Genomic DNA, 13,979 nt, shown 5'->3' on the forward strand with positions numbered 1-13,979 from the left:
AAAAGTAACACACCAAAATTAGACAAAAAAAATCAATAACAATATTATATATATATATATATATATATATATATATATATAAAATTTACAGCAATCACAATCCTATCATGCCCAGGTTCTAGCATGTGCTCGCTGACTTAGCATGATAGGAGTGTGATTGCTGTTTGCAATTATATATACATATATATATATGTATGTATATAGTGTTATTGAATTTATCTGTCCAATTTTGGTGTGCAATTTACTTTAAATAAAAGTGTTGTCAACACACCAAAGTTGGACAAAAACAAACAAACTTATAACAGCAATCACACTCCTATCATGCCTAGGCAGCCAGTACATGCTGGAATCTGGGAAAGTGATTACAGCCTCCTTATGCCGTGCTATCCCCCTACACTTACACATCCATGCTATCTAAAAACCCTCATTCACAAACATTCAGCATACACTATAGCATAACACCCATCACTCTCACACACTTACTAATCAGCTATTTTCCTACCTTTCCTCTGTCACTGTCACTTTTCCTCCTCCTCTTCGTTCTTCCTCTTCTTCTTCTGTGTCCTGTCCTTCCGATGCAGAGAGCGCGGAAGATGGTGAGCGTGGCTTCAGTGTTGTGCGCCGGGATTTGACATCAAGTCCTGACGCACAGTTGCCGCGTGCATCGTTTTTGGAGGTGTGCCGGTACTCCTCAGTGAGCGGCACCCCGGGCGGACCGCCCATCACCAGGTACGACGCCAAGTCCCGCTAGCAGCCGCTTAGTTTTTAACTTTGCGGCTGCCTTGAATGTTCGTCCCGGCCCTGGACCCTGTATACATCACAAGTGTCCCTCTTTAGTAGGGATAGACCCTCTTTGGGACTCAAATCCTCATGTCCCTGTATCATCCTCTGATGCCCCTGTTTCTAAGAAGAGAGTTTGGCAGGTTTTGAGTGTATGACAGTGTTCTATATCCTTAAAAAGACACAAAAACATGTTTTAGAAAAATCTGTTTTAGTCACATGTACTGTTCTTCTGAATGCCTTGCTCAATTACATAGATGCTTATTAATAGGCCATAAAGCCACATACCTCACCCCTCTTAAATACATATACCCCAGTTTGTACATTTGAAAGATGGAGGTACAGCTCTCTACCATCATCTCTGGTCCTGGTGGTCTAGAGAGTCAGATCATAATATTCACATTTTTTGTCACTAAACAGCTTATTCTATCATATCCTCAGCATTTCAGGTGTCCAAAGTGGACACCATTGTTGGGGGGGCACAATTAGTGGAGGGACTGGAGGCAGGATCAACCACTTATTTTACCCACGCAGCCATCTAGATGCCTGTGATGTCACATCTTATTGCTCTGCTTATATATGTCACAAGGTGGCCATGTGGGAGCTGCAATTGATGTCTGTACTGAAATTTGTGACTATCATACTTAAAATGTGACATTGAAGAGGATTGTTATCAGTAAGGGCAAAACAAAAGTCATCAGGATCAGTGCCATAAAATATTTAAAAAATGTATATTTTTGTGATGGTCCTTTTTTATTTCTACCTTTTAGTTTGTACATTGGAATATACTCTATACTGTAACATGAAAAAGGAGTTAAGGTTTATAGGTGATGTATGAATATCACATACACATTGTAAGGGGTAATGTATATGGGGTCAAGTAGTAGACATATATATTGCTGCCGGGTGCCTGCATTCACAGGAGCAGTTTTACAATGAAATGAATGCAAGGTGTTTGGAAGAAAGACTTCAAAGTTTCCAGACTGGCAAATCCATCTCCCTGTGTTCACAACTACTCCTTTTACAAGCAAGGTGAAACCCTGCAGTCTTCGCACACCAGCACAATAAAACCACTGTATCTTATTATATTTCTAATCATAGACGGAAAATAAAGCCGGTACACGGGTGATTTATTGAAAACTTTGGAAAGAAAAATTAAATAGAGTAAAAGGTTAGTTAATAATGATTTTGATGACATTTTCCTTTCTCACTCTCCCCAATACTTTGTTATATCCTGTGTTAGAGTGAACTTTTAATTTTAAAATATTTTATTGTATACACTACTCTTTAGAACATAAGCCTCTCTGGGGTCAGCTTTCTACGGCTGGCTAGTATAACAGAATAAGTAGTCTTATATTTCTGGAAACTCGTGTGGTTGAAGTTTAGAAAATATGGATACTATAGAGAGAGCATCCCAAACCTCTAGATTTCGTCTTTATACAAATATACCAAAGCACAAAGAGAAACAAGAAAACACAGAGCGCTCATGGCATTTCAGATGGTCTGTTTCTAGGGTGTTTCCCCCCTTTTGTGATATCTTGAGATTAAACCGTACAAATCAGTTATGGTTGTGGCATTCATTTATTTCTACTGCCGGTAGACTTTCTGGCCAGGGAAAGAAGGCTTATGTTAGTTCTCTGGATTGCTTTTTTTCTGTTTTAAGGGGTCTGCTTTCATAGTTTTTAGCTTGCAAGATATTTTCTGTCTGCATTAAGTCTCCATGACTCATCTAACTTATACTACAAAGTATACATCATTGTAGGGTCTAAGAAGCCTGAAATAATAAATGAGTGAATTCTACATATTTAAAAACCAACCTTATCCAGTATCTTACTGTTAAGATCTTCACCTTTAGCATCCTGAGCAACGTTAAGAACTGTGAAAGGCTAAAAAATAAATGAGAATTCACTACGCTCCTCAATGCCATCAGTGAGTTGTGGCCAGCTCCTTACAGGGTTTCGTAAACATATGGTTATTTGCAGGGGTGTAACTAGAAACCACGGGGCCCTGGTATGAAAAATTTCCCCAGGCCCCCCAATATCAACAGCTAGTCTGTGCCATCATTGCCCTCGCACAACTGGTCTGTGCCTTCTTTGCCCCTTGCCCCCCTTCCAATATACAACATATTTAAACACACTTACACAAATTACACATACTTACTCATACTCACTAACACACACTCCAACTCACCTCACTTACACAATTACACATCCATGCTCATAAAAACACACAATTACACATCCATGCTCACACACACACACAATTACACATCCATGCTCACACACACAATTACACATCCATGCTCATACATACCCATGCTCTCATACACACACAAGTACACATGCATGCTCACACACATCCATCCATACATACCTATGTACCTATATCCCACCTCTTGCCCCAGCTTACCCCTCACTGCTCCTGCAGCTTCTGTTTCACTGTGGTTATTTGTCTATAAGGGATATCATTAGATATTTTATATTTTATGAAAAATATATACACATATAAATGGATCATGTTAGATTTTACAAGGCAATTTGAAAATAAATGTATGAATATGCAATAAGACATAGTTGAACCTATGTAAAATTGATATGGAAATAATATGTAAAATGTTCATACACAAAAAAAAAAGATCTTAAATCTATTAAATTATTAAATTATTGTTGGATTGGATGAAGCTAACAATTTTTTTTATTATTATTTTAAAATTGTTTTAGTCTTACAGCAATTTTTCATAATCATGTATTTTTTCTTTTCACCAGAACTTCATAGGCTCGTAAAACAAGAGATTGTGCAACGGGGACATGCATCTGACTTCAATATGTTTTCAACTTATAACATTACACACATGCTACAATTTAACATGTATTGTGCCTTTTGATTTAAATCATTAACATATTTTCCAGAGATCATGAGCTTTTATATCGATGACATAAACAGAAAGCACATATTGAGAAAATAAATAGCAAGCATTCGATTTGAAAGGAAAAAAAGATGAAAAGTCAGCGTGGCCATGTGATGAATATGGAAACATAGGAGCTGTGGGGGTTGATGTGTGTGAAGAAAAGCAAATCTCTAGTTAATTGAAGAATGAAGCATCTTTCCGGACTGAGTAGAACAATATCTTTAGTGTCTGGAAATAGGTTCATAGGTTTTTATTATTTCATAGTCCACGATCTGAATAGACGGGCCATGAGGTACATCACGATTCCATAAAATAGAAAAATTTGGAACGTTGAGGGAGAGAGGTATTTTGGACCCAGAATGCCACACATTTTGCACCCTTTATAAGGTTTCATGCAGGAAACTACATTTCCCTTTAGGCAACACATCAAGTCAGATAATGTTAATGAAGCACATCCAAAGCTAATTAGAATAGATCAGATGGAGCTCAATGCCTTCCATATCTCTCCAGGTAGCCCAGGTGGGTAAGCTGCTTTTGAAGGCACCTTGCCGCCAATACTTGCATTTACCTTGCTCAATCCTTCTCAGTGAGTGGGTTTAGCCACCCGGTATCAGTCAGGTAGACACTTGTTTAGTTCTCTGGTGAGAGCTAGTTTTTTCTTTGTGTGCACATTTTGGAAAAGATTTGAAGACTTTGTCATTTGTGACACTGGAAGACTGTGCTAAGATCCTTAACATGTGCCAATAATTTGTCAATCCAATGGTAGACAGATAATTCCCTTATCTTTTACGTATCCTACATACAGATTAGGCTATTTGTTGTGACGTGCACTGTATAGGGTAGATTATTCCTCCCAATAAAATATAATAGCAAACCTACACATTATATGATTAAGTCGCATTAAACATTCAGATAAACCTTATAGCAATGCACTGATGTAGAACTTTTTTTCACTTATCTCTCATGTATGTATCCCCAATTAGTGATTCCCTGAATACTGATGGCTATATTAAATAGCAATATTCCCATAAATCAAGTGCCCTGGGCTCATTTCATGTAACTGTGGGAACCAGCTATTCTAATGAAATCACACTTCCAAAGAAGAATTGGTACTTTGGGGCAACATCTATCAAATGAGACCAATGAAGACTGTGCATAGTGGCAAATACTGTACTATACTATATTAATTACCCCATACATTGCATATTAATCCATTCAGATTAATCCATTCAGGCTTAAATAAACGGATGTGTTTTGGTACTACATTACATTTATTTGTATATCGCCAGCAGATTCCATAGTGCTTAACAATCAGTTGGTTAGATCAATTTAAAATCACAAACAGTAACAACCTGACCCAAAAGGACAAGTGGACCCTGCTCTTGAGTGTTTACAATCTAGTTGGTTGAGGGGAAAGGGAAACAGTAGGAGAGGACGCCTTGGATGGGGATGAGTTGGTCAAGTCTGGATGAGCTGTTGTTGATTGTTCAGATGGCTTAGACAGGGTGTTGGCTGAGAGTGTTATGAGGAAAGGTTGTATGCTTCTCGGATTCATATTAATAATGGATGTGGGGATAACCCCTAGGCACCAGGTGTTTGTGGCCTATTGGAAATCAATAGAACAATATATTCTTTTGTTATAGATGCTACTCATTATATTACATTAAACCTGATTGCATATGCATGAAATGCAATTAATACAACTATGTAGTGAGAGCAATCTCTAATACAGAATGGTAATGATGAGAATGGCAGACATTGTCTCTGCGGTAGGGAAAGGAAGCGTGAAAAAAGACAGTTGACTAAATGCACGTGCAGATGTATAACATTTATGTAAAATCTAAAAATAATGAAACAGCATTTTTAAACATCACCGTATGAGGATAGATAGCATCTTGCACTTCAGAGAAAAAAGAAATGTTCTGAAACCTGGAATTTTTTACAAAAGAACAAAGCAACCATCATCGAATTAAGGATTAGACTTGATTTGTTTTAAAATGTACGATAATTGGATAGGAATTTGGCTACGTTCTAATTTCTAAAATATAGAATTATCACTTTGATACGTATGAATGTTGAGTGATTGCTTAGAATTAACATTATTGTTTGGGGTTTTTTTTAACTTGAGGTCTCCCTTGATTGGATACATTAACATATGCTCACAGTACAATATTACTGCAGTACGCATACCCATGATGATATAACATAAATTCAAGCAAACAGAACTTAACCCTTTTGCATCGAGTACCAAATAAAACAAGAAAAAAAGAAAGCTCATAAGTGTCAAAAGTCCACATAGTGGGAATCTTTAGGAGTTGCAAAATGCAGTGTTTAATGGAGGTGCTAAAAAAAAGTAGTAACAGAAGCGATGATATCAATACTGAGAATGTAAATATAACATTCGTGTATAAAGGTCTGGGTAAAAAAAAACTAATGAATAAGTAAAACTGCACTGATTAACACTTTTTTTTTCCCTAAAGGCATAGATGGATTAAGCAGAATCCTGTATAATTATATATATATATATATATATATATATATATATATATATAGTGACAAATCCTATAGCATGAGGGCCATACATGTCACTTTTAGGGGTCCTAAGCACAGTCCTCTAGGGCAATCAGAGTCAGGAACAGCAGCTTTGAATAAAACAGCGCTTTATTTTAACTGCTTAAACCCCAAAAACCAAATCATAGAAAGAAAACCTAGCTCCCAATTGGAGCCCTCTCTAACTAAACTATGCTGGTCCAGACTGACCAGCCTAATCACCCACTAACTCAACCTCCCAACCAGACCCAGCTACGCCAGGCTCTGGAAAACCTCCCCCAGACAGCACACAAAATGTCCAGGCAGGTATTGCCTCACTTGGCTCAGGGATTGTCTTCTTCAGGGCCTCTCCTTGCCCTGGGAGCACAGGGAACTTCCTCTTCCCCCAACAGTCTCTGTGTATCAGGCTCCAGGGGTTTTTAATGCCCAGCACCTGTGCCTGACGCCAGCCCCATAGAAATCCTGTACTGGATCCTGCAGACTTCTAGCCTCCTGGAAAAGCCGGCATGGGTTTCCCACAGAATGGTGGAATGGAGCATTGGCCCACCCTGCTCTCCAATTGCTCCACCCCAGGAACCCATATTTACATTCTGGATAGCACCTGTACCCAAATGCCAAAATAAGCATCTCCCTGGGGTTTACACCGTCACAATATATATATATATATATATATATATATATATATATATATATATATATATATATATATATATATAATCTCTTTCCCTGCCACCCAGGGAATGCATTTGATCAAGTGACTCACATCCAGCCAGCTCTAGTTCTAGCTCTAGGATCCCCTACAATCATGCGCAATTGGTGCTTCCATTCATTTAAAGGAAAGCTCAGAACTCAAAGAAAGCCCTATAAAGAAATATTCTGTACTAAATTAGCACAGAAAATAGACAGAAAGTCAGTCAACAGTTCATGTGCAAAGATGTCTTACTATATAACTAGTTAGCCAAACACCTTTTTAGTTATTAGATCATTATAACACATAACTGAAAAAGTTTGACTAAAACAGCTTTCACTCTTCAAGGGAGAAAAGATCTCTGATGCCAAATCTCTTCTACAATCTCAAATCATCACAAGAAGGAAAGCTATTTCCTTAGATACAATAAAATGTATCTGTCCCGCCAAATACTTCCCATGTAAGGTAAACCTTGTAGGTGGTACACGGTTTCAGAGAACACACATCATAGTAACAATTGAAACGTTTCGTTATAAACAGAACATTTTGTAACCTCAGATTATTCTTGAGATTTGAAACCGAGGTTTTAGCGCATTTAAGAAATGTCATCTGCTTCCAGTAAAATTACTTCCTACATATCAACGCTATCAAAAATAAGTTTGCAGGTTAATTTATTAATTAGATGCCATCTTCAAGAGCAATCTGTAGTATGATTTATTAAATCTTTCACTTTGGGTTTTTTGTTTTTTAATCAGGAACATAATTTTGGAAATATCTAATTTAAAAGAAAAGTATAATTTTATGTCAGTGAAGATGAAATCTGTTTTGAAAGGTAGCAAAGCTAGAGTAACAACAGAGTAACTTCTGCTGGAAGTCCTGACCCTTCTTCTTGTTCCTACCATGCAAAGGCTTCCAGAACCAATTAGCTTTTACCAAAGCAGAATAATACTTTAGTTGAGAGGAACAAAATCATAAAATTCATCTTTCCTTTAAATTAAAGAAACTGGCAGCATTGATATATTATCCAGCCCCTGTCAAGCATCTCCTACACTTCATCTTAAATGCACTTAGGAACTCTTACAGTATAGGGTAATCCATGCATGGATCACTATCCACATATACCAATTATTTCCCACTGACGGGGCTTATCTAAAACAAATTTGAGGTTGAGTCTTCTCTTGGCTTGGTTCTGAACTGTTCATCAGATAAAAAATAAGAATGATACTTTTTCATATTTTTCTTGCATAAAAGTGAGATAAAAATTGAAATATTCCCAGGTAATATCCCAAAAAGTAAGCTCTTTTATGTCTCTTATGTCACGTTTAGTGCCATTATATGACTTTGGGTACAGCATATTTTTATGTACTTTAATAGGTGGCACTTTTAATGAATGCAGTCTCCTTCCCCCAGTGGAAGAGCCAACAATATTTTAAGGAGCAGGATTTTAAAATCTTTAAAAGTTTGCGTCGGAATCTCATCTTACTTCTCCAAGGTCTTGTAATATATTTTATAACTTGTCTAGTGTCTAATGCAGTGCGCGCTATCAACAAGAAACAGGTGCCAAGGGTTTTCAGTAAAACTTTAATACATCTTGTTAACTGCAGCAGGTTAAACAATGCTAAACAATGCCAGAATACCTCTAACCGTATGAACGTAATTATAGCAGAGGCTGGGGCTGATAAATGGCAGCTCTACTACACTATGGAAATTTGCCCACAGCATGAATGGCTTTGCAGGGCCCATCAGAAGTGGCAGGAACTGAATGAGATAACATTAGACTGAGATAATGGTATACTAAAATACCGGATACTGTAGAACAGCTCTCATACCCAAACACCACAAGAATGGGTCTCCCTGGCAAAAGCCCTCAAAGATAAAGTCATTTCAATGCTACCAAAATCACCTCAAGTAAAGGTCATAATGGAACCAGATTGAGTTGGAGGCAACATCTACGTATTTATAATCTCTCCATTATTTGTTCTATTTCTGTCAAATATAGAACACATTTCCCTCTTAATTTTGTTTTGACATCCTATCCAGTATGAGAACAATGTGGAATGTTCGTATTTTCGTTACTATGTCCTCAAGTTACTACTAAAACATAAATATATTAGCACTTGGCTTTTGTGTGATTTGTCTGTTATCCATGTACCACTAAACCATAATTGCTCTGGAAGCAGAAAAGTTATACTTTGCATGGGGGGATTTTTGTATGATTGGTAAATTTATTTGTCAAAGAGCTCGATCAGCTATTAAAAACTGGCATAAACAGGGTCAAACAGGTTTAATGACCCCATGTCTCTGTCATGTGGAAACTTGGAACAATATTCTGTTCAATAATTATCTATAAATGTTATGTAGAACATGAGCTCAATGTTATTTTCTGAAGAGTGGTGGGGAGAATAAAAGTGTTAAAAAGAGAATTCAAATATTAAATGAAGGAAATAAAGTTATAGTCAGAGAAGAAAAAGTATGTGTTGCAGGGAAACGTTAAAAAAATGGTAATAATTACACTAAAGGACATGAGGTTGTAAGGGACATAACCAACTTTTTTTTTTCTTCGATGTACCCAAATATAACTGTATAAATACTATAAATAAATAAAACACCAGACATAATTTGGATGAAACGGGCCGTGGTCCTTTATTTAGTTTACCATTCAATCACCATCAACAGTAATATTCATAATAAACAAATATAACAAAAAAACATATATACCAGCTCTTGGCCCAAGCCCAGAGCATTCCAAACTAAACAATACAACCTTTGGCGACCGCCCTAAAAGCCAGAAGGCATAATTTAAACCTTAAAGTTCACCCCATGATATAAGGCAACCGTACCCTGATAAAAGACAACGACAAATACAAGCAACAAATACACAATTTTAAGGGTGGGTGGGAGGATGCAACTTCATCAGTTCTTCCATGGCGTCTTCAGACTCAAGGTCCGTGCAGACAGCTCAGCGGCTCGCCAGGTAAGTGATCCGTTCCTTCATGGGCGCAGCTTTTTATAACCAAACTTCCCCCCAATAGCACGGTGCGAGGCACCCCAAAAAACACGGCAACACGCTTACACAAGGGCAGATGAAACCTACGTTATATAACACATTTTTTTTTAATCTCTACCTGCTGACCTCTCTGTGACCCCTCTGCCTATTCTTTCCCTTTATAACTTGACCTCTACTTGCCCCCACAACCGCATGACAGCCTGCCCTAAAGGTGCAGGCTTTATCAAAAGGAACATACCAACTAAAAGAAAGGGGGGGGGGAAATCAACATGCATATAAAACTAATATTGCTGGTGAAGTGTCGGAGAATTTCTGAGTACTTCTATACCTTGGGGTTCCAAATTATGTAGCTATCTTTATCAAACGGCTCGAGAGAAATCAGCGGAGACAGGAGTGTATGTATAAAAAGATCTCTGTTTATTCCGGTGCATTATGGATGTATTTATATATCATAATAAAACACATAGTAATATGTCCTTATAAGCAGCATATTTACAAAATAACAGGGACAGAGGGTGGGCAATCGATACTTGTTGTTGCATCCAAAAGAACCTGGTACGTAGTTCCAGCCAAAACCGGTGTTCTCAGATAATAGTGTGGACGTGTATTAGGAGAACAAAATATGGGATCGAGCTCATCCCATATTCTTCAACAGAAGGGATACTATCCAAAAAAGATTTTGGGCCAATCTTGTATACCAGATGCCCATACATAATAAATAATACAAGTGCCTGTCCACATTCTTGATTAAATAATACATAATATTATTATATAGATATATAATAATCACACAAACTGATTATGGTGGCACAGTTTGTATGCATATTTTAGTTATTTACCACTGACATACGTACTTAATGCTTTACAACGGCACATTATTTGTAGCCATATCGTAAGTACAGAAATTGTACATTTTGATAGGGGCACAAAAAGTATGAATAGGAGAAGCGGTCCCTGCCCTTTGGAGCTTACAATCTAAGCTATTACTAACTACTTCTTGTTACTTTGTGCTCAATTGCTCAAGACTTTTGGTTGAGATACATTAGAATTGACAAATTTAGGAAGAAAGGAATAATTGCTTAAAACAGGCACGTCTGGCCACTGTCTCAAGACATGTAAGTAAAAACTCCTGTTTTCCACATTCCAGAGCAAAATAATAACTTTTTGGCACTAAGATGCAGTATGTCTTAATATGTATGTCTGAATCGCTGCTACCAAAACAAAGCATATAAAGCGTGTGTGTGTGTATATATATATATATATATATATATATATATATATACACACATATAAAACACACATGTTAAAGTTGAAATACATTGTTGGTGTAATAATGTGATGGGGTGTTATGAATTATAGCTCTTGTATGAATTTCCAGAATATAGTACACATGTATTCACTTATATTCTCAAATGAGCAGATGGCTTGTGCAGCATAAAGGACAATAATAAAACATGGAAAACTTTTTGAACTTTGTATTCACAATATGGAGAGTTTTAAGAGCAAAGTAAATATCTGCAGTATGTCTAAACATTAGAAATATGTCTTTTTACTTCCCATTTCAATCATAAATATTTGCCTGAATATAGGCCGCACTCCCCCCCCACTTTAAGTCCTTAAAGTGGGGGAGCGGCTTATATTCGGGGTTTAGCACAGGAATGCGCAATTCGTATCGCCCGACACCCGGGACATGCAGTTCCGGGCGCCAGGCAGGCAGCAGGGTTAGGATACAAATCCCCCCGCAGCGTTACAGGGAACCTGCATCCTACTCTCCGATACGCTGAGACAGCCTCCCCTGCCGGCACGGGAGGTTGTCTAAGCGCATCGCGCAGACGTTCACTGGCTGGGGCGATGCGCGCGTAAACAACCTCCGCTGCCGGTTGTTTATGCTCGCATGGCTGCAGCCGGTGAACGCTGAGTGCCGGCACCGGAAGTTGTATACGCGTATTGCGTAGATGTCCCCCGCCGGCCCCGCAAGACACCTGGGAGTCTGCTCTGGTAAGTCTAGGGGAGGGGCAGGCACATCTCGGGGACAGAGTGGCAGCATATTTCAGGGGGGCAGAGTGGCAGCATATCTCGGGGGGCAGAGTGGCAGCATATCTCGGGGGGCAGAGTGGCAGCATATCTCGGGGGGGACAGAGTGGCAGCATATCTCGGGGGGGGACAGAGTGGCAACATATCTGGGGGGGGCAGAGTGGCAGCATATCTATTACAAAAAAAATTCTTCATAAAAAGCACCTAACTTTTAGGGTGTGGCCTATAATCGAGCCAATACGGTAAATGTTATTGTGCCATAGAAGCCCAGGTTGTAATATAATGAAACCTGCGTGGAATCACAGCTCTATGGACTATACCTAGAAAAACAGAACTGCTGGTTAAATTTAATCATGTATGAAAATAGTCATTAATTAAGGAAAGTGGCTTGTCGTATAGGGCTCTGAAACCACTGGGGAAAAAGAATGTAAGAATGGGTTCTATCAAACCTTTGTGTATTAGGTCACTGAACCAAATAAATACTGGATAAAGTAGTAGCGAAGTTCTTTAACGAAGATCTTAACTATCAAGAGAAAGTTAACGTTGTCAGAAGAAAAAGAAGAACTTTATGCCAAGATATGATGTAAAATGGTCTAGCTACATGATTATCTGTAGGAAGCTATCCTGTATTTTCTTTTTCAAGTTGAGTTCCTTATGGTGTTAATTAGATTTATTAAAATTTTTAATGCATGTGTCAATTCTGCCAGTCCAACCGGAATCAACAAATAAGACCACTGTTTGGCTAATTACACTTGTTATTTTCTAGTAATACCAGCACACATCTCCTTGAAACTGCAGTCGACCCCTTCATATAACTGCTGTCTGTCCGACTCGCCCAAAGGGTATTTCCAGGACATCTGTCCTTAATGAACAAACGTTTTCCCATTTGGCACAAAAAAAAAAATCACACAAAAAGGCTCTATTTGGAACCTTATCTAGTTCTATTTTCACCTCTAAAGAAGTCTCACAGAGAAACGCGTCAGGTTTTCTTTGACTATACAAGCACTTGCAAGAATAACCCCATATGTTTTATACATACCCTGTTGCATGTATTACGTTATTGTCTTTTATTGTGAATACATGAATAAAAAAATTGTATTTTAACACATTTGGTTCTGTTATTAGTATTAGTTTTCTGAAGCTACCACCAGTCACATCTCATTCTATAGTAGGGATGTCAGGAACATTAGACTGTCCCTTTAATAGCAATAGGTTATTGTTCCCTGCATTTCAGGGTCCCGAAAGTTCATCCCCCACTTTATATCATTCTTTAGCCAAATAAGAGAATAAAGACAAATTTAGGGTTATTGCAGATTGATGTAATCGACACAAATAGGCACATATAGGAATCTGGCATTCAAAATAATGCTGCTAGCTATATTATGGAAAATATATCAAGGACAGTGAAGTCTCCACTGTTGCTCTTCAGCAACATGCTATCTTTGTTTAAGCCAGCACGCTCTCCATGGACTAGGTGTTCACTTGTGTTACAGCTAAACACAGCAGGGAGCTTCTGAATAACCTTCATGAAGAATAGTTTTAGAACAGGAGTAATAAATTTAAGACGTAGTTTGGCAACTGAGGCAGATGCTTAGTAACAGGTCCTGTGCAGATGTTTGATGATCTTCCCATAACTGATAACTGGGGGATATGTGCCAAAAAAATTCTAGGACATTGGCCCACAGTAAAATACAATAGTTTTTTTTATGGATATATACTTGTTTTAGAGAGTGGCGTGTCATGCTTAAATGTGCAAAACCTTAATAAAAAGGAATAAAATTACTTTTGGTTTAGAGAAGCGAGATCAATTACCGGTACTTTCTTGAACTAAAGATTTAGCAATGTGTATAGTATGAACATGGAAAAACATCATCCATGGCAAAATGCGAGTGAACCTAGAAGTCCAATGGACAGCCTACAGGAGGGCACTAACTTACATGCCAATCCTGCCAATGGCAACTGATATTAATGCAAAAGCATGGGGAAAGACATATGTTGACATGACTAAGAGT

Source organism: Sceloporus occidentalis, unplaced genomic scaffold (assembly GCF_023333645.1).
Source record: "Sceloporus occidentalis isolate IW3139 unplaced genomic scaffold, rSceOcc1.0.p SCAF_16, whole genome shotgun sequence".
NCBI classification, from domain to species: domain Eukaryota; kingdom Metazoa; phylum Chordata; class Lepidosauria; order Squamata; family Phrynosomatidae; genus Sceloporus; species Sceloporus occidentalis.